A 20,585-nucleotide genomic window follows, 5' to 3' on the forward strand; every position below is an offset into this window, starting at 1 on the left:
TTACACATGTACAACTATTGCATTTTACTGTTGACTGTAAACCATTAATCCCCCAATAAAGAAAGAAAAACATTAATAAAAGTGGTCTGGGAGGTGGCCCAGTGGATAAAGCATCGGACTCTCAAGCGTGAGGTCCTGAGTTCAACCCCCGGCAGCACATGTACTAGAGTGGTGCCTGATTTTTTCTCTCTCCTCCTATGTTTCTCATTAATAAATAAATAAAATCTTAAAAAAGTATTAATAAAAAAAGAAATTACCATGGTCTGGGAGATGGAGCAGTGGATAAAGCATTGGGCTCTCAAGCATGAGGTCCCAAGTTCAATCCCTAGCAGCACATGTACCAGATTGATGTCTGGTTTTTTCTCTCCTCCTATCTTTCTCATATCAATAAACTCTTTTTAAAAAAGAAATTACCTGGACTTCTCTAAGTGAGTATTAGAACTAATCATTTTAGAGTATATAGTGCACTGGACTTACATGTGAGACGTTCTGGGTTTGATCTCAGGTGCCACTAATAACCAGAACTGAGCAGCCTTCTAGTAAAAAAAAAAAGTGATAAGATAATATTTTGGGGCCAGATGGTGGCACACCTGGTTGGTTGAGCACACACATTACAGTGTGCAAGGACCCAGGTTCAAGTCCCTGGTCCCCACCTGCAGGGGGAAAGCTTCACAAGTGGTGGAGTAGGACTGCAAGTGTCTCTCTGTCTTTCTCCCTCTATCTCCCCCACCCATCTCAATTTCTTTCTGTCTCTGTCCAATAATAAATAAATAAAATATTTAAAAATAAAACAATTTTAAAAAATATAATAATATTTGTTTTAAAATAAAAATAAGGGTTAAGTGGTAGAGCACCCAGTTGAGAACATGAAGTCGCAGGTTCAAGCCCTGGGTCCCTAGTTGCAGGAGAAAGCTTCATGTGTGGTTGAGTAGTGCTGCAGGTGTTTCCCTCCCTCCATCCCTCTCTATCTCTCCTTCCCTCTCAATTATTCTCCTATCAAATTAAAAATAGCAGGTAAATATTATAAAATAAAACAAAAACTAATTTTGCAAAATAAGAAAATTAAAAAAAACTAAGTCTGTAAAATAGAAACTGACTTTGTAAATGAGTATTCCTAGACCTGACTTCTGAGGAGGTATTGACTCAGATGATGCAAACTGAGGGCCAAATTTGTTCGTCTGCCTGCCTGCCTACCTCAGTGTCCACACTCCTGCCCTAAGAGTCAGTTCTCTGTACATGCAGCATCTAAAGCTCCTTTCTGATAGCACCTATGCTATGCAGACCGCACAGTGAGCAGCCCTGAATTGGAGATGTCAGTCCTTTGTCCACGTGTTTGCTACTTGATGTTTTGGACAGCAGTCTCCGCTGTAGAAAGGTGTTGGATTTCTCTGTGGTTAAGCCTGTCATTCTTTGCCTTTGTGATCTTCATTTTGGTATCAAGCCTCAAGAGGTCATTCCTAGTCCACAGTAATTAAAAATAGCACTTTTCCAAGTGCCTAGTAGTCTGACATAGACTAGGTATTCTCAGATTAAGGTACCTCTCTGTTCAAAATATAAAGACTTTTTTTTGCCACCAGAGTTATTGTTGGGGCTTAATGCCTGCACTGTTCCATCATTCCTGGCAGCCACTTTTTCCCATTTTGATAAAGGGTGAAAGATAGAGGAGGGAGAGTAGTAGACAGGCACTGCTCAAGAAGCTTACCCCCTGCAGGTGGGGACCAAGATCTCAAACTTGGTGAAGTGTGAGCTCTACTGGGTGCCACTGCCCAGACCCAACAAATGCATTTGTAAACTTAACATTCATGACTTGGATACAACATGAGAGCTCTGATAAAAAAATAAACTGTTTTGCCCTTCTTTCCTTTCCTTCTCTTCCCTTTACATTTTTTCTCCCTTTTCCTCTCTCCCTCTTTTACTTCTTTCCTTTCTCTCTCCCTTTCTTTCCTTCCTTCCTTCCTTCCTTCCTTCCTTCCTTCCTTCCTTCCTTCCTTCCTTCCTTCTACTTCCTTGTCCCCCACCTCTCCTTCTCCCCCTCCCACTCTTTCTCCTCCCCCTCTCTCCCCCATGAGGCACAAATGTGAATTCTAAGTGTCACCAGTGATTGACTCTAGTGCTGTGTAACTCCCATTATCTTTCTGTGTATGCATTGTACATATTATATGTGTGCACCTACATGTAATATAGAGAGCAATGAAGTGTACAGAGCATAAATGAGCCAATTTAGCCTTCTAAGGTGGACATCTCAGTAGCATTCAGTACATGCACTAGGTTATGTGAATATCACCGCTATCCATCTCCAGGACTTATCATCACCCCCAGACAAAAAAAAAGACCCTGACAAATAGCAATACTCTTTTCTCCCCTCCTCACAGCCTCCAGAGAATCTCTTGGGTTTTGCTTGCCTTTATAAATTTGCCTTTTCTAGATATTTCACGTAGGTGGGCTCCTCCAATGTGTGACCTTTGTGAATGTCATCTTTCACTTGTCAAAATATTTTTAAGGAACATCCACAGTTTTGCATATGATAGTACGTCATTCTTTCCTATGAGTAATATCCCACCATATGCCAAGATATAGACCATAGTCTGTTTATCCATTCATTTGTCTGTGATGCTTGGGTTGTTTCTACCTGTTGGCTATGGTGAACATTAGTGTACAATAATCTTTTTCTTCTAGATAGAAAGTGAAAGAGAGAACTAAAGAGAGAGAGATACAAGGAGAGACACCATAGCACTGTCCCATTGCTGGAGAGCTTCCCCACTGCAGGTGCTCCTATGTGGGGGCAGGGAGCTCAAACCAGGGTCCCCACATATAGTAATTTTTGCATTCTGCTAGGTGAGCCACCTCCTCTTTCTTTTTATATATTTTTTAAATTTTTTACTTCCACTTTAGTTTTACTGCCACCAAGATTATAACTAGCGTTTTGGTGCCTGCGTGATGAATTTGCCACTCCTGGCATTTCCCCCCATTTCTTTTTATTTGATAAATCTGAGAGAAATTGATAGGGGAGGGCAGGATAGAGAGGGAGAGAGAAAGAGAGACAATACTTCACTGCTCATCAAGCTTTATCCCTACAGGTAGGGAACTGAGGGTTTGATTTCAGGTCCTTGCACACAGTAAGGTGTGCACTCAACCTGTTCTTTCTTTTTAAACATTGCATTTATTTATTATGAGATCTAAAAACTAAGGAAAAGATAACAGTTTACTACTCAGTTCTGTCATATGGTGATGCTGGGAACCCAGTCTGGGGCCTCAGGCATCCATGTCCTGTGTTCCAACAGTAGGCTGTCTCCCTGGCTCCCACCACCTTTTCTTATACCCTCTCTCCTTTTTCTTCCACCTTCACCCTCTTCCCCTTAGTTAATCTTAGTTCTCTTATCATTGTGCAAGGATTTATTTATATTCAGTTTTGTGTGTTCATCAGTTTTACGTCTTTGTATTCACACACTGGTGAAATCATTCAATATCTTTTTTTTCTTCTAATTTATTTTACTTTGCATTCTTCCACTGTGTTCCTTCCATTTTGCTGTGAGTGGCAACATTTTATTTTGTTTACAGATGAAAGGATATGTGTGTGTGTGTGTGTGTGTGTATGTATGTGTGTGTGTAATATTTATCAATCTTCTATCAGTTGGCAATTCAGTTGTTTCAGTATCGTAGCTATTATAAATAATGCTGAAAGAAACACGGGGGTTAGTATAACTTTTTGTGTTAATGTTTTCATATTCTTCAGGTAGGTAAGAAATGAAATTGCTGGATTATGCTTAGCACTAAACTTAGCTTCTCTTTTAAAATTTTTAAATATTTATTTATTTATTTTCCCTTTGTTGCCCTGTTGTTTTATTATTATTGTAGTTATTGTTGTTGTTATTGATGTCTTCACTGTTAGGACAGAGACAAATGGAGAGAGGAGGGGAGGACAGAGAGAAGGAGAGAAAGATAGACACCTGCAGACCTGCTTCACCGCCTGTAAAGCGACTCCCCTGCAGGTGGGGAGCCATGGGCTCGAACCGGGATCCTTACACCAGCCCTTGTGCTTTGCGCTATGTGCGCTTAACTTGCTGTGCTACCACCCGACTCCCTAAACTTTGCTTCTTGAGAAAGTCACACACTCTTTTCCAAAATGGCTGCACCACTTTACATTGCCCCCAACCTCACATGAAAGCTCTTTTTTCTTCTAACTCTCACCAACACTTCTTGTGCCTCTTGATGGAAGCCATTCTCACAGCTGTGGAGTGGTATTTCATTGTGGCTTTGATTTACATTTCTCTGATACTCAGTATTGATGAGCTTCTTTTCATATACTTTTTTGGCCATCTGTTATGTCCTCTTTGGAGACGAAGCCTGGGTTGTGCTCATAGCAAAACAGGTGCACTATTCAAGTAATTTATCTTGTCGGCCTTGTCTTGTCATCTGTGTGCTTTACATGTACATGTTCCATCCAGTTTGAATTTATTTTTGTATATAGGATTATACAGTGATCCAGTTTCATTCTGTTGCGTATAACAGTGTCCAGTTTTCCCAACACTGATTTGATTAATATATTTTCCTTCTTCCAGTGTATGGGCCTGGTCCCTTCGTCACTGATTAAATGCCAATAGATAATGTGAGTTCACTTCTGGGATTTCAGTTTTCTTCTATTCATCCATGTGTTTGTTTTCATTCTGAAACCATACAGTTTACATTACTATTTCTTTGTAGTTTAGTTTGAAGTCAGGTAACAGAATGCCTCCATTTTGTCTTTATGTCCCCATGATTGTTTTAACTATCCAAGGCCTCTTTTGACTCCATATAAGTATTAGTATTCTATTTAAAAAGAGCATCATTGTAAGGGCCAGGTGGTGGCATACTTAGCTGAGCACACATGTTATTATGTGCATGGACCTGGGTTCAAGCTCTGGTCCCCACTTGCAGAGGGAAAGCTTCATGAGTCGTGAAGCAGTGTTGTAAGTGCCTCTCTTTCTCTATCTCACCTCAATTTTGTTCTTTTTTTTGTTGTTGCCTCCAGGATTATCGCTGGGGCTCTGTGCCTCCACTACAAATCCACTGTTCCTGTCGTCATTTTTTAGATTTTGTTGGGTAAGACAGAGAGAAATTGAGAGGGAAGAAGATAGAAATGTAGAAAGATAAACTTCTGTAGACCTGCTTCATCAATTGTGAAGTGACCCACCCTGCAGGTGGGGAGTCAGGGGCTCCAACTAGGATCCTTGCGTGAGTCCTTGCGCTTCGTACTATGTGCACTTAACCCACTGTACCACCGCCTGGCCCCCCTAAATTTTACTCTTTCTTATCAAATATAAGAAAAGTAAAATAAAAGAATAGAGCAAAAATAATTATCTACAAAATCATTGTAACTTTCATTGTGATTGCACTAGAGTTGCATAATACTTTTAGCAAAATAGATATTTTTATCATTTTACCTATATTAATTTCCCCCATGTACATGGAACCTCTTTCCATCTTTTAAGGTCTTCTTATTTTATGTTTTAACTGTGTCTTGTAGTTTTCATTACACAGCTCTTTTGCCTTCATTGTTTATTTTATTCCTAAGTAATTATTTTGGATGCAGTTAGAAATGGGATTGCTTTTCTTAATTTCTTCTTCTGGTGAACTATTTGCATATAAGAATGCAACAGATTATTGTGTATTGATTTTCGTCACCAGTCATTTTGTTGTCCTCATTAATTATTTCTAACGGCTTTTTAATGAAGCTGTTAATGTTTTCTATATAAATTATCTTATCATCTGCAAATAACAATAGTTTCACTTCTTTTTTTCCAATATGTATTCTTTTTATTTCTTGTTGCTATCTAACTGCTCTGGCTAAGCCCTCTAATACTAAATTAAATAGGAGTGATGAGAGTTTATAACTTTTCTGTGTTGCTGATATTAAGGGGGTAAAAGGTTTCAGTTTTTCACTGTTTGTTCTATTAGCTATGGGATTATATTTATGACCTTTATTACAGTGAGGCATGCTACTTCCACCACCCTCCCCCCTTTAAAGAGTGTTTCTACAAATACCAGCACCTATTTTTCAACCTAGTTTTGTGGACCTTCTGCTTATAGTTAGTCCATACACATGCTATAAAATCAAATGTCTATTTCTTTCAGAATAGCCTCCTTCCTCAGTCTGGTGTTGAGACTACCATGAAAAGAAATCTAGAGAACTGAGGAGATAGCATAGTGGCTGTACAAAATTTTTTCATGGGAGTTGGTCTGTAGCACAGCGGGTTAAACACATGTAGCACAAAGTTCAAGAACTGGCATAAGGATCCCAGTTTGAGCCCCGGCTCCCCACCTGCAGGGGAGTCGCTTCACAGGCAGTGAAGCAGGTCTGCAGGTGTCTATCTTTCTCTCCCTCTCTCTGTCTTCCCATAAAGTACATTACTAGGATAGTATGTATAACATTTTTGTTTGTTTTTTGCATCTAGGGTTATCACTGGGGCTCAGTGACTGCACTACAAATCCACTGCTCCTGGAGGCTTTTTTTCTCTTTTGTTGCCCTTGTTGTTTATCATTGTTGTTATTATTATTGTTGTCGTTGTTGTTGGATAGGACAAAGATAAATGAAGAGAGGAAAGGAAGACAGAAATGGAAGAGAAAGACACCTGCAGAACTGCTTCACTGCTTGTGAAGTGACCCCCCCCCCGGGCTTGAACTGGGATCCTTGGGCCAGTCCTTGCACTTTGCGCCATGTGCACATTTGCTTTTTAGTAAGTCAATTAAAATATAAACACACTCATATATAAGGCACACAAAAGGTCTAGAGGTCTATTCTCTCAAAGGCATTTAATACTTTAATGAACTAACAAACAATAAGAACAAAAAAGGGCTGGGGAGATAGCATAATGGTTATGACTTTCTTTGCAAAGTCCAAGGGTTCAATTCTCTACACCACCATAAGTCAGAGCTGAACAGTGCTCTGATTAAAAATAAAATCAAACCAACCAAAAGCTTAAGAAAGCCAACTAATACAAATTATATGTTTTTGAGATGTTCATAAAACTAGCAAATGTTAGGGGCCAGCCAGTGGTACACCTGGTTAACTGTACACATTACAGTGCTCAGGGACCTAGATTCAAGCCTCTGGTCCCCACCTGTAGGTGGAAAGCTTCATGAGTGATGAAGCAGGGTTATAGGTGTCTCTCTGTGTCTTTCACTCTCTTTTTTTAAACTTTTTTAATTTAATTTTTAAAAATTATCTTTAGTTATTTATTGGGTAGAGACAGAAATTGAGAGGAACAGAGAGACAGAGGGAAAGAGACAGAGTCACCTACAGCCCTGCTTCACCACTCATAAAGCTTTCACTCTGCAAGTGGGGACTGGGGGCTCAAACCCGGCTCCTTGAACACTGTAACATGTGTGCCCAACCAGGTGCGCCACCACCCGGCTCCCCGTCTTTCACTATCTTATCTCCCCCTCCTCTCTCAATTTCTCTCTGTCTCTATCCAATAATAAAATAATGATATAAAAAAACAAACCTAAGAGGGGGGCCAGGGGGTAGTGCAGTAGATTAAGTGCAAGGACTAGCATAAGCCCCCCATCTGCAGGGGGATCACTTCACAAGTGGTGAAGCAGGTCTGCAGGTGTCTTTCTCTCCCCCTCTCTGTCTTCCCATGCTCTCTCCATTTCTCTCTGTCCTATCCAACAATAATGACAGCAACAACAACAACAATTATAGCAACAACAGTGATAAACAACAAAGGCAACAAAAGGGAAAAAATAGCCTTCAGGAGCAGTAGATTCATAGTGTAGGTACCGAGCCCTAGCAATAACCCTGGAGACAAATAAATAAATAAATAAATAAATAAATAAATACCTAAGAAATCTGATTTAAAAAAAAAACTAGCAAATGTTTTAGTGTGCCTCTCACAAATTGTCAGGGTTTTCTATACTTTTGAATAGTATCTAGATTTATTAATTTTTTATAAGACAGTGAGAAAGAGAATAGAGCACCACTCACCTCAGGCATATGTGGGGCCAGAGATCCAACCCAGAACTTCATGTATTCAAGTCTTCTGCTCTACACCTATGCTATATCTTTGGTCTAGTTTTTATTAATAAAGGTTTTATGTATGGCATAAGAGATTGAACTTGCTGTCACATGTGCCCTCTACTGCTGAACCACCTATCCATTTTCTACTTTATTTTCTTCGTGAGAGATAGAGAAAGAAGGAAAGCACTGTGTCACTATCCATGCTGTTCTGACTCATTTTGTCTTTGTTGCTCTCATACAATGCTGGGATTCAAACTCAGAACCTCATGCACGCAAGGCAGACACAACACTGGGTCACCTTCCCCAACTATGTTTTTTTTTCTTTATTATTGTTTGTTTATTGTCACCAGGGTTGTCATTGGAGCTTGGTGTCTGTACAATGGATATATTGCTCCTGTCAGCCATTTTCCCCTTTTTAGTTTCTTTTATGTGCTAGAGACAGAAGTTGACAGGGAAAGAGGCAGGAGATAGGGAGAAAGAGAGACACTGCAACCCTGCTTCGCTGTTCACGAAGTTTCCCCCTGCAGATGAGAACCAGGGGCTTGAACCTAGGTCCTAGCACATAGCAAGTTTGTCACCTTACAGACCACAACAGTGTCCCCCCTCCCACCAAATCTATCACGGCACAACCCCACCACTCCAAGTGGCCATATTTCTTTCTTTTCTCTAGGTAGAGGATGAGAAACAGAGAGCTAGAGAGAAAGTGAAGAGACACCACAGTTCCACTTAAGAAACTACACACACACATGCACTCCTTTGTGGTGGCAGGGGGCTCAATCCCAGATCCTTGATCATGGTAATATGTAGTCTAGTGGGTAGACCACTTCCTGACTCCCATACTGCCCATTTGGAAACAATAACATGTGCCGTTATTACCTGTCATGACTGCTTTGTGTGGATTTGTTTATCAGACCTGTTTCGAGAGTGACAGCTACTAGGGTTGGTTTTTCTATGGGAACAAGATATGGGAAAGCATATTTGGACAAGTGAGGCCAGAGTCTAAGGAAAGGACTATTGCTGGGTGGGACTTAGGAAAGAATGAGATCTCAAGAGGTCTGTATGGACAGTTCTTGGTTTGTTTCCCAGAGCACTGCTCAGCTGTAGTTTATGGTGGTGCAAGGGATTGAACCTGGGGCTTCAGAGCCTCAGGCATGAAAGACTGTTTGCATAACAATTAGGCTGTCCTGCACCCCCCCCCCAATTTCCTGGTCATAAGGAAAGTTGGCAGCAACAGAACCTGAGTTTCACCCTGCATGTCCCAGGACTGCCCCTGACTGAGCCTGCCGCTGACAAGGCAGCTCTTTCCAGGGTGACCTTATTCTCTCCCTGTCTGAAGAAAAGGCTTACACCCTTACTCATATTTGCACTTCCAGATAAACTCACAAGCTCTTGATTCCAGGTAGAGGGTTGGCACCTTTCCAGACCACATCCAGAAGGCCAGGGAGTTGGAGCAAATGCAGGTGAATGTGTCTAGCCCTTACTGCCTGGGGGCTCAGGTCCCCCAGAGGAATGGGGGACTTGCCCCTTACCTTGTGGACTGGTTGAGGGTAATGTGGTAGGGCATATCTGCACCTGGAGGTGGCTATTGATTAGTGTTTCCTTGTTGCAATTATGCTCCTACCTGAACTTTCTCCTCAAAGACGTCTCTCAAGATAACTGCCAAGCCACAACCTGCCATGGTGCTGTTGGTTAGTCTCACTAGTTCCACAGAAGCTACCATGCTAAGAGACACTGAATCTTGGGTGCCTGCTTGGGGTGAGAGATGTTCTCTGTGTTCACTGCCCTCAAGGGAGAGCAGTTCATGACCACTGGGCCCAAAATATGGCATTTCCCTTGTAGATGAAGAGAGCAGGAAAAGCCCAGGATGTTTTGTGCAGCCCCATATCTGCAGTGGGACAAGGGTTAGAGCTTCACAGTGGGGCTGCAGCTTTGGAAGAACAGGCCCTTCATGGAACCCTGTGGGCTCATGGGCATCCTGGGAAGGCCAGCAGGCTAGACACCATTCCTTTTCTTTTTCTCTTCCTCTTTAAAATTTTTTTCTTTCTTTTATTTTTAGTTTTATTTTTACCCTCAAGGTTATCACTGGGCTCAGTGCCTGTATGACAAATCCATCACTCCTGGCAGCTATTTTTTTATACAGAGAAAAATTCAGGGGGGAAACCCCACCAGGAGTGGTAGATTTCTTGTGTAGGCATCGAGCTCCACCGATAAACATGCTGGCAATTAAAAAAAAATCTGGGAGAGGGAGAAAGAGAAGAGTCAGAACAGGGAATGACATACGGAGGTCACTGTGTTCAAGAATGCTGAAATCCAGTTTATGTGAAGAATATGAATGAGGACAACATGGGAGTTTGTGAGAGAAGGCAAATTCTCCCAAATGCTAATCTAGGCAGCAGGCAAGGAAAATTCAGTTGTTCCTTCTAGCTGGGAAGCCCAGCCTCAAAGTAGCTATTGTCCTCTTGAAAGGAGCCCAAGAGGCCTAAAATGTTAGCCTCCTGACAATAGAATGGAAATATCCAGCAGAGTTGGTCAGCGATGCCTCAGGCCCACTATGTGCATTCCTTCCTCTGTAACCACTTTCCTCAAATAAGTCCCGCCCAAAATCAGGCCCTTACCTGTGGACAGAGACCCCACAGGGACCTTCCCCATGTTTCCTATGGAAGACACATTCACTCACAAAATAGCCTTGGTTGTTCAACTCACTTCTTCTTGTCGTCTTCAAGGGAGGTGGGAAGCAGCTGAGGATTCTGGCCGGCTGGCCGGGATCCCCTCGGCTCTCCCTGAGGAAAAAGGGGGTGAGAGGTGAGAGAAAGGAAAGTGATCCTTCCTGGATTCCCCTAGCCCTCAGCGAAGAACTTGCACACCTCCCATTCAGGTTCCCTCCCTGACTAGGCTAGGCCTAGGCCAGCCTGAGAGCCATGACTCACACTTTCTCCTCCTCCAGGAGTCCCCTTATGTAACAATCAGGTTAACTGAGGCATCAAGCCACTGCTTGCTGAACCGCAGGCTTCCCCAGGCCAGGCATTTAGGGGCCTCCCTGGGGGTCCACTAACTCTCAAAGGAAAAGCCAGCTGCCTGCTCAGGTGCAAGTGCCCTACTGCAGAGGTGAGTTCCCACACACACACACACACACACACACACACACAGTAAATATGGAGGTGAGCTACTAAGAACTGTGTACCCTTTGGGTACTGGGGTGGGGTACCCATCTCTATTCTTTGTTTTGATATTTATTTCCTTTTGTTGCTCTTGTTGTTGTTATTGATGTCCTCATTGTTGGATAGGACAGAGAGAAATGGACAGAGAAGGGGAAGACAGAAGGGAAGAGAAAGATAGACACCTGCAGACCTACTTCACCACCTGTGAAGCGACCCTTCTACAGGTGGGGAGCCAGGGGCTCGAACCGTGATCCTTCAGCCAGTCCCTGCACTTTGCACCATGTGCGCTTAACCCACTGCGCTACCACCCGGCTCCCCATCTATCTCTATTCTACATCTGCTTATCTACTCAGGAACTGTTCTAGGAGGTGTGCCCAGGCCCAAGTAAATAAATAATCTACCAGGAGTTGGGAGAGTTGTTCACAAGAGTCCCAGTTCATTCTCTATGAAGTCTTCAATTTCCCTCCCACCACCACCCCAGGCTAGCCTGAATTCCTCATGTTATATACAATCTTCTTGGCCTCTATAGAAAATGACATTAACCAGGTTGGTGCAGTTGAACCCTGGAAGAACTAAGGACTGCTGGATTCCAAGACAAGTTTCTCTAGTGAGGTCAGTTTTCTTATTCATGGAGAGAGAGAGAGAAAGAGAAAGAGGAGACACCAAAACTGTTCCACGAGCTACGTAGCTCCCAGGTGCCCCTCAGCAGTGGTGGGACTTGAGTCCAGGGCCTTACACATTGGAAGACATCTTCTCTGATGGTTGACTAGACTATTGGTTGGCTAATAAGATAATCTGATGACCTGCAGCACAGAATGTGCCGATCACTCTTAATATCCCATCACCTCAAAGTTCCTAACTAAACCAGTAGATTATATCCCCTTCCTTTGTCTTTTACTCAGCCTACTGCACTATGTCACCAGCTGAGAATGGCTCACAAGTGAAGGTAGTTAGGGACACTATTCTCTAAGCAGAGGAACAGAGGAAGAAATAGGGAAATAAAGTCAAAGTAGGTAACTTAGGAGTAACCAGCAGGAATGGTTTGTATCCCAAGGTCACACTTCTGCATCCAAGGCAAGCTTAAGCTCACCACCATCTCAGAGCTTAGAAGGCCAGAATCCAGTTGAAGCTGTGCTACCTGAGGTGGAGGTGCAGATCTTTCCTTTCCTTTCTTCTTTTTTTTAAATCTCTTTATTGGCGGACTAATGGTTTACAGACAGCAGTAAAATACAATATTTTGTGCATGTATAACATTTCCCAGTTTTCCACATAACAATTGAGCCCCCTACTAGGTCATCCTCTGCCATCATGTTCCAGGACCTGAAACCCCCACCCCAATCCCAGAGTCTTCTACTTTGGTGCAATATTCCAACTCCAGTCCAAGTTCTGCTTAGTGATTTCCCTTCTGTTCTTGTTTTTCAACTTCTGTCTATGAGTGGGATCATTCCATATTCATCCTTTTGTTTCTGACTTATCTCATCAATATGATATCTTCAAGTTCCATCCAGTTGGTGTAAAGAAGGTGAATTCACTATTTTTAATAGCTGAGTAATACATATCTCTTACTTAGCCAATCATCTGTTCTTGGACACCTAGGTTGCTTCTAGGTTTTGACTATTACAAATTCTGCTGCTATGAACATAGGTATACACAAATCTTTTTGGATGGGTGTATTTGGTTCCTTAAGGTATATCCCCAGGAGGGGAACTTCAGGGTCATAAGGTAGGTCCACTTCTAGCTTTCTGAGAGTTCTTCAGACTGCTATCTCCACAGGGGAGATCTTTCCTTTCTTGACAGCCCCCCCCCAGGCTTTCAGAGATTTACTTTTTCTTGTTCCCCTGCTTCTCTGTTCTTTAAATTAGGTAGTCAACTGTAGTAAGGAGAAGAAGGGAAAGAGAGAGGAAAAGAAGAGAAAGAGAGAGAGAGAGAAGGGGATGAGGGAAGAAGAGGAGGAAGAGGTTTTTTGTTTGTTTGTTTTTTTGCTACCAGGTTATGTTTGGGGCTCTATGCCTGTGTGATGATGCTATTTTCCAGTCTTACAAGAGAGTGAGAAACAGAGATAGAGAAGGGGAGAGAGAGAGGCAGGGATAAAGACACCTGCAGCACTACTCTGCTACCCTCCTGCAGGTAGGGTACTGGGAACTTGAGCCCTGTTCCTCCTGCATGGTAGCATGTGTGCTCTGGCAGGTGTGCTATTAACCAGCCCCAAATATGATCAAGTTTTTTTTAATTATTTTTATTTATTTATTGGATAGAGACAGCCAGAAATTGAGAGGGAAGGGGATGATAGGGAGACAGAGAGACATTGCAACACTGCTTCACTGCTCATGAAGCTTCCCCCTTGCAGGTGGGGATCCCCGGATCGAACCTGGGTCCTTTCACATCATAACATGTGAGCTCAACCAGGTGCTCCACCACCCAGCCCCATCTACTCAGTTTTGAGGCAACATACTCTGCCTGTCCAGCATCTCACTCAGCCTTGTACTTAATGACCAAGCAGTTCAGTTCACCAATCCATTGTTTGTTGATCTTGAAAGCCCACTGTGGATGTATTGAATGTCTACCCTGATAAGAACCATTAATGATGTGGAGACTGAGGTGACAAGAGGCTCTAGGGATGACCTTATGGATTGGCAGTGCCAGGTGTTGGCACACCACCCAGTTGAACACACACATAACCATGTGCAAGGATCCAGGTTCAATCCTCTGTTCCTCACAAAAACTTCATGAGTGGTGAAAGCAGTGCTGCAGGTGTCTCTCTCTCTCTGGTCTCAATTTCGCTCTTTGCCATCGAATGAAAGAAAAAATTGAAGAAATGGCTGTCATGAGCAGTGGATTTGATATGCAGATACTGAGTCGCAGCAATAACCTTGGTGGCAATAAAAATCAGTAAAATAATAAGAACAAAAGTGAGAAAAGTCAAGAGTAGAATACCAGGAGTAACCCTGGGGATGTGTTGTGGCTTTCTATCTGCACACCCCTTGCTTAAGTGTTCATGGTACCTCTTCTTCTGGGGAAAGAGGAGTATAACAGAACCAGGGTGTGTTCAGGTGCTTTCATAAGAATATAGAAATCTAGTGGGGGTTGTATTGTTATATGGAAAACTGGGAAATGTTATGCATGTACAAACTATTGTACTTACTATCCAATGTAAAACATGAATTCCTCAAGAAAGAAATAAAAAAAGAATATAGAAATGTGTATATAATTCTCTCACCTCTCTAGGGGAAAAGCAAGTAGCTGGAACCCTGTAGAATACCATTTTAGCTCTGCTTCTTCAGTTTAGTCTTGCTCTCTCAGGGCCCTCTAGTTTTTTTTTTTTTTTGCCTCCAGGGTTATTGCCGGGGTTCGGTGCCTGCACCACGAATCCACTGCTCCTGGAGACCATTTTTCCCCTTTTGTTGCCCTTGTTGTTTTATCATTGTTGTGGCTATTATTGTTGTTGTTTTGTTGTTGTTGTTGTTGCTGTCGTTGGATAGGACAGAGAGAAATTGAGGGAAGAAGGGAGACGCAGAGGGGGAGAGAAAAAGAGACACCTGCAGACCTGTTTCACCTCCAGATCTTTATGCCAGTCCATGCGCTTTGCACCATGTGCACTTAACCCACTGCTCTGCTGCCTGAATCCTTAGTTCTTTTTTTCTTTATTGGGGGGATTAATGGTTTACAGTCAACAGTAAGATACAGTAGTTTGTACATGTGTAACATTTCTCAGTTTTCTACATAAAAATTCAACCGCCTCTAGGTCCTCCTCTGCCATCATGTTCCAGGACCTAAACTTTCTCCCCCTCCCCCCAAGAGTCTTTTTAAATTTATTTATTGGGGGATTAATGGTTTACAGTCAACAGTAAAATACAATAGTTTGTACATGCATTCATTACATTTCCACATAACAATACAACCCTTACTAGATCCTCTTCTGCCATTATGCTCCAGGACCTGAACCCCCACCCCAGAATCTTTTACTTTGGTGTAGTACACCAACTCCAGCCAAAGTTCTGCTTAGTATTTTCTTATTTTTCTAATTTTTTATTAGTGATTTAATAATGATCTACAAGATTGTACAATAAGAGGGGTACAATTCCCACCATTCCATCCAGTTCCCACTACCAGGGTGCCACATCCCATCCCCTCCACTGGAAGATTCCCTATTCTTTTTTTTAAAACTTCTTTAAATATTTACTTATGTATTCCCTTTTGTTGCCCTTTTTATTGTTGTAGTTATTATTGTCGTTGTTGTTGGATAGGACAGAGAGAAATGGAGAGAAGAGGGGAAGACAGAGAGGAGAAGAGAAGAGAAAGATAGACACCTGAAGACCTGCTTCACTACTTGTGAAGCGACTACTCTGCAGGTCGGGAGCCAGAGATTCTTACGCCAGTTCTTGCACTTTGCGCCACCTACGCTTAACCCGCTGCACTACTGCCTGACTCCCAATTCCCTGTTCTTTATCACTCTGGGAGTATGGACCAAAGATCTCTATGAGGCTCAGTAGGTGGTAGGTCTGACTTTTGTAATTGCTGCTCTGCTGGACATAGGCATTGATAGGCTGATCCATACCCTCTGCCTGTCTCTACCTTTCCCTAGGGGGTAGGGCTCTAGAAAGGTGGGGTTCCAGGACACATTGGTCGTTTACCAGGGGAAGTCAGGTTTGCATCATGGTAGTACTTTTCAACTTCCGTCTATGGGTGAGATCATCCCATATTAATCCTTCTCTTTCTGACTTTTCTTTTGTTAATTTTTTTATTATCTTTATTTATTGATTGAGTAGAGACCGTCAGAAATCGAGAGGGAAGGGAAGGCTAGAGAGGGTGAGAGACACCTGCAGCACTGCTTCACCACTTGTGAAGCTTTCCCCCTGCAGGTGGGACTGGGGGCTCAAACCCAGGTCCTTACATATTGTAACATGTGCACTCAACCAGGTGCACCACCACCCGGCCCCTTGACTTTTCTTATTTAATGTGATTCCTTCAAGTTCCATCCAAGATGAGATGACTAAAGTGAAATCACCATTTTTAATAGCTGAGTAGTATTCCATTTTATATATAGACCACAACTTGCTCAGCCACTCATCTGCTGTTGGACACCTGGGTTGCTTCCAGGTTTTGGCTATTATAAATTGTGCTGCTGGGGGCCAGGTGGCGATGCACCTGGTTAAGCGCCCATGTTATAGTGCACAAGGACTCGGATTTGAGCCCTTGGTTCCCACCTGCAGGGGGAAAGCTTTGCAAGTGGTGGAGCAGGGCTGCAGTTGTCTCTTTCCTTATCTCCCTCTTCTCTCTCAATTTCTGGCTGTCTCTATGAAATAAACAAATAAATATAATTTTAAAAAGAAAGAAATTGTGCTGCTGTGAACATAGGTATGCACAGATCTTTTTGAATGGGTGTGCTTTGGTTCCTTAGGATATATATCCTTAGGAGAGGAATTGCAGGGTCATAAGTAAGGTCCACAAAAAAAAAGTCCTTCTGAGAGTTCTCCAGACTGCTCTCCACAGGGGTTGGATCTATTTACATGCCCACAATCAGTGCAGGAGAGCTCCTTTGCCCCTACCAACTCTCCAGCATTTGTTGCTGCTACCTTTTCTGATGCATGACATTCTCAGAGGCCTCCTCCTCCTCTCCCTCCTCCTCCTCCTCCTCTCCCTCCTCCTCCTCCTCTTTCCCTCAGAGGACTTCTAAGTGAAGTTTAAGGGACTGATCTGAGGAAGGAAGGGATACTCAAGCTGAGAGAGACAGAGAGAGGGAGCTGGAGTGGCAAGAGGAACATGGGGAAAGAGGAACTATGTATGGTCAGCACTCTGTCCTGGCCTTCTAAGTAGCATGCTGGGGGCACCTGCTCAGATCATTTCCCCACTTGTGTGCTAGAGAATTCACTTGCAAGTTCATGTGTTAGTGGACAGCAAGTCCTCTGTGTGCGCCTGCCATTCACTAGGCTCAGTGATCGGTACTGGGAGAGAAATGGGAAACATACACAAGAGGCCTAATTCTAGCCGTTATGGAATCTCCAGGGCAATGGGGGGAGACAGACACTAACCAGACAGGCATAGTAATGAGTGTGTGGTTGCATGCTGAATAAGTTCCAAGAAGAAAAAGCTTCTGCCTGAGAGAATATAACAAAGGATCAGACCAGACTTTCTCAGGGGACTGACAAGATAGCTCACCTGGGAGCATATCTGTCTTGCCATGAGTGTGACCTGGGTTTGAGCCCCAGTTGGCCCCCAAGGGCACTGAGGGAAAGCTTTGGTGCTGTACCGTGTCTCTCTGATTCTGTCTATGTCTGAAAAAAAAAAGTCAGTGCAAGTTAAAAGAAAAAATGAATATCTAATGCTGAAATTTCTAATCACCAAACCCAGGCCAAAGGAGGTTTTTTTTGTTGTTGTTGTTGCTTTTTTTTTTTTTTTTTTTTAGCAGAGGATTTTCTAAGAAACCACTGAAATTGTACCAGGTGGATCTCTGTTCACACCCTTGGAAATACCTCTAGGCCATGAGGATCCAGAAGGTCCAAAAGGGGAGAAGTGACATTTTGACAAGTGGAAGAGATGAATTTGAAGGCCCGGGGGTGGGGGGGCAACTAATTACTTAATGTCATCTCTTGCTAAAAATAGTCCATGACAGTATGGAAATGTGTAACGGGGCTGGCCAGCCCTGGGAAGCTGTGATAAAGTGGGTATTGCCTGTGGGGAGGAAATTTTGCTTCTGTAAATTATTTACTGCAGAGAAATAAGAAAAAAGGAAAGAAGGAAGGAAGGAAAGAAAGAAAATAAAGGAAGAAAGAGAGAGAGAGAAAGGGAGAGAGAGAGAGAAAAGGGAGGGAGGGTCATGCTTTTCTCAAGTACTAATCACTGCCATTGTACAGGGATAATGAGACACAGGGTATCAGGAGGCACTATTTTCAGGAGCTCCTGGTGTCAGTGTTCTGGGCTGCAAGGGTCAGATAGTCACCCAGACGGGGTGGGGGGTGTGGGGGTGGGTGGGGAGAGCCTAAAGAATTCAGAAGGGAAAACAATTGCTCTTGGGACTCCAAGAAGTCTGCCTTTGAGCCAGGTGAACCCAGCTCAGCATTCTGAAAATATTTGTTTAGCTAGGGCCCAGTAGTGGTGCACCTGGTATCGTGTCTGAGGACTTAGATTCAAACCCCAGGTCCCCACCTGCAGGGGTGGGGGAGCTTCATGAGCAGTAGAGCAATGTTACAGGTGGTCTCTCCTTCTCTCTGTCCCCTTCTCTGTCACTCACCCTCTATCAAAGATGGCCACCAGGAATGGTGGAGTCATGCCAGCACCAACCCCCAGTGGCCACAACAACAGTTATTTAACCAGCAGAAGGTAAACCTGGGACTTTAGGGCACTGTGGGGCCAAACACTAGGGAACTTGGTGAATAGATCTCAGCATAGTTTAAGGGCAGGGTGGAGGGTAGTGGCGTAAGAGAGGAGATGTTGGTCTTCAAATAGATGCGAAGTCTGAAGCCAGAGATGGTGACTGGCTGTTTCCAAACCACAATGGGAACAGAACTAGAGGAAACAGGCTGAGACTGTCACACGAAGAACCAAGATTAGATAGCAGAAGGAACTTCCTGACTACAAGCATTCAGAGAAACTAAGTGAAATCGCCAGGGGGTATGATATGTAATTTACAAAGATGGGGCAAGTGATTACAGCAAAAAAATAATTGGGTAAAAGTGAGAGAGGCTGTGGCTGTGTGTGTATATGGGGGTGGTATCGGTAGTTCAGTGGATAGAGAGCAGGACTTGCATTGTGAGGCTCTGGACTTGATCCTAAGCACTGCAGATGCCAGAGTGGTGCTCTGGTTCCTCTTTTATCTCCTATAAATAAATCTGTTCTTTTGTTTAAAATAGTGGGAGGGCCAGTTATAAGGACCAAGGAGAGAAGGGATCAGAGGTAGGCAAAACAGAGGAGTCCGAAGCAGGTGCTTAGAAGGAAAAGGCCAGCACATGTGCAGTAGATCAAAGTACTTTCATGAAAGCATTTTCATGATAAAGACGTCTACGGAATTTCAGCTGGAGGTCAGTTATTAACTAGTATAGGCTCTCCTGGGACTGAAAGTGTGTGTGTTGCCAGGGGGGGGTGTGAAATAAGGAACTGTTAGAGTCCAAATCCTTCACTTTCACGAATCTCTTACCCTTTCATTGTTGTTGTAGCCATGGCTTCACCACTCCAAGCTCACTTTCAGATAGAAAGAAATAGAGGTATGTCTTAGAGGTGGTGCAGTGGATAAAGCATTGGACCTTAAAGTGGAAGACCCTCAGCTTGATCCCTGGTTCCACATCTGCCAGAGTGATACTTTGATTATCTCTCTCCTCATTAATAAATAAATAGAGGGTCAAGCAGTGGCACACCTAGTTAAACACACATATTAGAATGTGCAAAGACCTTCGTTCAAGTTAGTTCCTGGTCCCCATCTGTAGGGGAGATATTTCTCAAGTGGTGAAGCAGTGCTGTAAGTCTCTTTCCCTCTCTCTCTATTCCACCTTTTCCCTCTCGACTTCTTTGTCTCTATCCAATAAATAAAATATAAAAAAATAGATTTCTAAAAATAAAAGAGTGAGAGTCCATAGCACTGGAGTCCCCCCCCCTTTTTTTTCTCTCTGTCTCTATCTTGCCAGAGCACTGCTCAGCTCTGGTTTATGGTGGTGCTGGGAATTAAACCTGGGAACTTGAAGCCTTAGGCATGAGAGTTCTTTGCATAACCATTAGTCTATCTACCCCCACCTCTGAAGCTTTATCTTATAAAAATTTTATATCTTTATTTATTGGATAGAGACAGCCAGAAATTGAGAGTGCAGGGGGAAACAGAGAGGGAGAGAGGCAGAGAAACACATGCAGCATTGCTTCACCACTTGAAAAGCTTTCCCCCTGTAGGTAGGAACCAGGGGCTTGAACCTTGTCCTTATGCACTGTAATGTGCGCTCAACCAGATGCGCCACCACCTATCCCCAAATATTTCTCTAATGACCTGGGGACCAGCTCAGATCCTAGTTACATGCAAAAGCAGGTGCACAACCCATGTGAACTATTTTGCCACCTCTGGCTATCGCATCTTGTAACTAAATTTGATGCCTTGGTCATCCACCCCCCACAGTCTAACAAAGTTGGAAAGCACCCTTGTGCAATGGCATAAGACTATCCACCCCAGATACCAGGGGTGGGGGGAAGGGATGAAGTTTTTTTTTTTTTTGTCATTCCATACACACAATTAGGGAGAGACACAGGGGATACAGTGGCAACTGACAAACTGCGCAGGATCCCTGTAAATGGAAACTTATAACTGTGTAGTGGAGACAGACATCAAATGACAATTGCACCGACAGCTCTATCATTTCAGTCAATCATAATGAGGGAAAGGCTCTGGAACAGAGGCTAAGGGAGGCTTCCCCCTGGTTTTAGAAAATCCATGAGAGAGAACAGTTTATTGAAACCTT

General features: G+C 43.2%; 1 protein-coding gene and 1 long non-coding RNA gene across 4 annotated transcripts in view; one reads left to right on the forward strand and one right to left on the reverse strand.

The window, feature by feature from the left end:
- LOC132535775 (uncharacterized) overlaps nt 1–20,585 on the reverse strand; it is a 117,565-nt gene that overhangs the window by 40,581 nt on the left and 56,399 nt on the right. The window contains exon 2 of the long non-coding RNA XR_009547479.1: nt 10,700–10,776. This is a non-coding gene — a long non-coding RNA (uncharacterized LOC132535775). The remainder of the gene's footprint in view (nt 1–10,699; nt 10,777–20,585) is intronic.
- Nucleotides 1–20,585, forward strand: part of TSC22D3 (TSC22 domain family member 3) — an 89,892-nt gene that overhangs the window by 7,893 nt on the left and 61,414 nt on the right. The window lies entirely within an intron of this gene.

The sequence above is a fragment of the Erinaceus europaeus genome, chromosome X, assembly GCF_950295315.1.
Source record: "Erinaceus europaeus chromosome X, mEriEur2.1, whole genome shotgun sequence".
In the NCBI taxonomy this organism is placed as follows: domain Eukaryota; kingdom Metazoa; phylum Chordata; class Mammalia; order Eulipotyphla; family Erinaceidae; genus Erinaceus; species Erinaceus europaeus.